This window comes from Magnolia sinica, chromosome 6, assembly GCF_029962835.1.
Source record: "Magnolia sinica isolate HGM2019 chromosome 6, MsV1, whole genome shotgun sequence".
Classification (NCBI taxonomy): Eukaryota; Viridiplantae; Streptophyta; class Magnoliopsida; order Magnoliales; family Magnoliaceae; genus Magnolia; species Magnolia sinica.
The window spans coordinates 18,974,306-18,979,131 of NC_080578.1; the positions used below are offsets into that span (position 1 = coordinate 18,974,306).

At 42.9% G+C, this 4,826-nt stretch overlaps 1 non-coding gene across 1 annotated transcript; it reads right to left on the reverse strand.

The window, feature by feature from the left end:
- Nucleotides 1-423: 423 nt before the first annotated feature.
- On the reverse strand, nucleotides 424-530 carry LOC131250481 (small nucleolar RNA R71). The gene has a single exon (XR_009173404.1). It is a non-coding gene; the product is annotated as a small nucleolar RNA R71 (small nucleolar RNA).
- Between the last annotated feature and the right edge of the window lie 4,296 nt (nucleotides 531-4,826).

Here is a 4,826-nt window from a genome sequence, read left to right on the forward strand (position 1 = left end):
CCTCCTCTACTTCCACCCAGGGTGGAGGATACCCAAGATGAAAATGAGGTGCAACAGGCACCCCCGCCTCGTACTTTACGAGATTATCTACAACCGGCGGGAGTGAGTATGCCCTCATGCATGATTTTTCCTGAAAACACAGGACAAATGGACATCAAGCCAGGAGTTATCCAACTCCTTCCCAAATTCCATGGACTTGAATCAGAAAGTCCATATTTACATTTGAAAGAGTTCGATGAGATTATAGCTACATTATGTTTTCCTAATGTATCTGAGGATACAATTAGGCTGAAACTCTTTCCTTTTTCCTTAAAAGAGAAAGCTAAGACGTGGTTACATTCACTGCGTCCTAGATCCATTGGCACATGGAACGATATGCAGAGGGAATTCATAAAAAAATTCTTCCCACATCATAAAACGATTACCCTCAGAAAAGCGATCATGAACTTTGCCCAAAAGGAAGATGAAACATTCTTCCAATGTTGGGAAAGGTTCAAAGATTTGGTCAGTTCATGCCCACAACACGGATTTGAAACGTGGCATATTACAAATTTTTTCTATGATGGACTGACATCTTCCATGCGCCAAATGGTCGAGACAATGTGTAATGGAGAGTTCATTAATAAAGATGTCGACGAGGTATGGGATTACCTCGACAGTTTGGCTGAAAAAACACAATCTTGGGACTATTACCCAAAGTCGAACACCACGTCTAGGCCGACTCAATTAAAGGAGAAAGGTGGATTATATCTCTTGAAAGAAGAGGATGATCTCAAGTGTAAAGTGACTACGCTCATAAGGAAAGTTGAGGCCATGGAAGGAAAGAAGGATAAGGTCAATGAAATTGTTTGCGGCATATGTGATTGCAACATTCACACAATTGAAAACTGTCCTACAATACCTGCCTTTCGAGGAGTGTTGAATGAACAAGCCAATGCCGTAAATAATTATCAAAGACCTTTTACTGGACCTAACTCCAATACTTACAACCCTGGCTGGAAAAATCATCCAAACTTTAGTTGGAGGAATGGACAGACGGCTACTCCTCCAGGTTTCTTCAATCAAAATCCAAATCAAGTGAAACCTCAAGAGGCACCAGTTCAAAATCCCATACAAGAGCTGGCTCAGGCAATGCGGGGAATTACAGATTTTATGCAAAAGATAGATTCTCGTATGACGGTTATAGAAAAGGGGATGCTTCCTGCACAACCTCTCCCCAATCCTAAACCGCAGTACGAGAATAATGATCCTAGCTCTTCAAATCAGATGGGGCATGCTAAATCCATCACCACTCTTAGGAGTGGGAAGATCATTGATAAAACTCTTCCGGTTAGGCCCGAAAAGCCTCAAGAACCAGAAGAGGACAACAATGATGGATCCAGTGATGCCCCACAAAAAGTAGAACCGGAACTTCTAGAGAAGCCAATTGCTCCATTCCCTTAATGGTTGGTTTCACCAAAACCTCTCTCTAACTCTCAGGATATCCTAGAGGTGTTGAAATAGGTGAAAGTCAACATTCCTCTACTTGATGTCGTTAAACAGATACCTTCATATGCCAAATTCCTGAAAGACTTATGCACGACCAAAAGACGAAAAATTATTCAAAAGAAAATCTTCTTGACTGAGAAAGTGAGTGCCATCCTGAAGCAAGACGTGCCACAGAAATTCAAGGATCCCGGTAGCCCAACCATATCATGTGTAATCGGGAACCATCGAATTGATCACGCACTTCTTGACTTAGGAGCGAGCATCAATTTGATTCCCTACTCGGTATACAAACAGTTAGGTTTGGGTGAATTAAAACCCACCCTAACCACACTACAACTTGCTGATCGCTCTGTTCGTGTACCAAGAGGGATAATTGAGGATGTGTTAGTCCAGGTCGATAGATTTTACTATCCTATAGATTTTATCATCCTGGACACCGAACCCATCAATAACATGAGCACTCAGATTCCCGTCATTCTTGGTCACCCATTCCTTGCCACGTCAAATGCAATTATCAATTGCAGGAATGGTATCATGACTATGTCTTTTGAAAATTTGATATTGGAGTTAAACATTTTTTTCAATAACGGCAGCAACTCAGAGGATGATGATGATTTCCACGACATTAACATGATTGCCTCTTTCGTGGAAGATACGATACCGCTGACTTTATCCTCTGACAATCTGGAGACGTGCCTGGCCCACTCCCATGATTTTGATGATGACATGATTAGGGAGACGTGTGCCTTGCTTGATACTGCACTGGTACTTGAAGTTAACCGGTGGAGGCCACAATTTGAAGAATTGCCACAAACCGATGTAGTGCCTCTACCGTCTAACCTCAAGCCGCCGAAGCTTGACCTAAAACCTTTGCCCTCTGATTTGAAATATGCCTATTTAGGTCAAGATAAGACATACCCGGTGGTGATCTCTACCCACCTAGAGAAAGAACAGGAGAGTATGCTTATATCTACTCTCATTGAGCATAAAGGAGCCCTGGGATGGACGATAGCGGACCTCAAGGGAATCGATCCCTCGATTTGTACTCACCGCATATATCTTGAGGATAATGCAAAAATCGCTCGGCAACCACAACGTAGACTAAATCCAAATATGAAGGAAGTGGTTAAGGTCGAGGTTCTTAAACTATTGGATGTGGGTATTATATACCCTATATCTGATAGTCAATGGGTGAGTCCAACTCAAGTGGTCCCTAAGAAGTCCGGAATCACCATCGTAGCCAATGCTAATAATGAACTCGTGCCAACTAGAGTCACTACTGGTTGGAGAATGTGCATTGACTACAGGAAGTTGAATACCGTCACGAGGAAAGACCACTTTCCTTTACCATTCATTGATCAGATCCTGGAAAGGTTAGCTGGTCATTCCTATTACAGTTTCCTTGATGGGTATTCGGGCTACAACCAGATAGAGATAGCCCCTGAAGACCAGGAAAAGACTACATTTACATGTCCCTACGGCACCTTTGCCTATCGAAGGATGCCATTCGGACTATGTAATGCCCCTGCCACCTTTCAGCGATGTATGCTTAGTATCTTTTCTGATATGGTAGGGCAATATTTAGAGGTCTTCATGGACGATTTCTCTGTTTACGGTCCATCTTTCAGCAAGTACTTGGAAAGTCTTAAATGTGTGCTGAAAAGATGTAAAGAAAAGAACTTGGTACTTAATTGGGAGAAGTGCCATTTCATGGTTCAAAAGGGAATTGTCCTTGGGCATATCATCTCGTCTAAAGGAATCGAGGTAGATAAGGCAAAAATCGATCTTATCTCTAACCTACCTCCACCCAAGAACATCAGAGACGTGCGATCCTTCTTAGGACACGCAGGATTTTACAGGCGATTCATAAAGGACTTTAGTCTTCTCTCTCGTCCTTTATGTAATCTTCTTCAAAAGGATGCTCCGTACGAGTGGACTGAGCAATGCCAGGAAGCTTTCACCAAGCTTAAGGGCACGTTAACCACTGCACCTATCATGCAGCCACCCGACTGGAGCTTTCCTTTTGAGCTTATGTGCGACGCTTCTGATTATGCTCTTGGGGCGGTCCTAGGCCAGAGAAAAGATAAGAAGCCCTACGTCATTCATTACGCAAGTAGGACTCTAAATCCTGCCCAAGTGAACTACTCGACTACGGAAAAAGAACTCTTAGCCGTAGTGTTCGCCTTGGACAAATTTATGTCCTACCTGATCGGATCCAAGATCATTATCTATACAGATCATGCGGCACTGAAGTATCTTCTTTCTAAGAATGATTCTAAGCCCCGCTTGATACGATGGATCCTTCTACTCCAAGAATTTGATTTGGAAATTAAAGATAAAAAGGGAGTAGAGAACGTAGTGGCCGATCACCTTTCTCGCCTTAATACCTCTGATTCCCTTGAGGCGACCCATATCAATGATATGTTCCCTGATGAACAACTGTTCAGAGTCTCCCATGCACCTTGGTTCGCTGATATTGCTAATTATCTTGCTACAGGTGCCATACCGACACAGTGGACTGCGCAAGATAAGAAAAATTTTTTCACCGAGGTGCGCAACTTTTTCTAGGATGATCCTTATTTATTTAAATATTGCCCAGACCAAATTCTAAGGAGATGTGTATCAGACAATGAGCATCAGAGCGTCATCTCCTTCTGTCACTCAGAGGCCTGTGGTGGTCACTTTTCTGCTAAAAAGACCACGGCCAAGATTCTGCAGTGTGGCTTTTACTGGCCCACTATGTTTAGGGACACTCATGAGTTTTGCAAAGCTTGTGAGCGTTGTCAGAAATTGGGAGCATTGTCCCGTCGAAATATAATGGCTTTGAATCCCATTCTTATCATTGAAGCATTTGATTGCTGGGGCATCGATTTCATGGGACCATTCCCCCAATCGTTTGAAAATCTGTATATTTTGCTCACCGTGGATTATGTCACTAAATGGGTCGAAGCGATTCCATGTCGAACTAATGACCATCGCACGGTCATTAAATTCCTAAAAGAAAACATCCTTTCTCGATTCGGAACGCCTCGAGCCATCATTAGTGATGGGGGCTCACACTTTTGTAATAAACCATTTGAGAGCTTAATGAAGAAATACGGTATCTCTCATAAGGTGAGCACCCCATACCATCCACAGACAAGTGGACAAGCTGAGATTTCCAATAGGAAAATCAAACACATTTTGGAGAAAACGGTTAACCCAGATCGTAAGGATTGGTCAATCCGATTGACCGATGCCTTATGGGCATACCGTACTGCCTTTAAAACCCCTATTGGAATGTCTCCCTTTAGACTTGTCTATGGGAAGGCTTGTCACTTGCCTGTGGAGTTGGAACA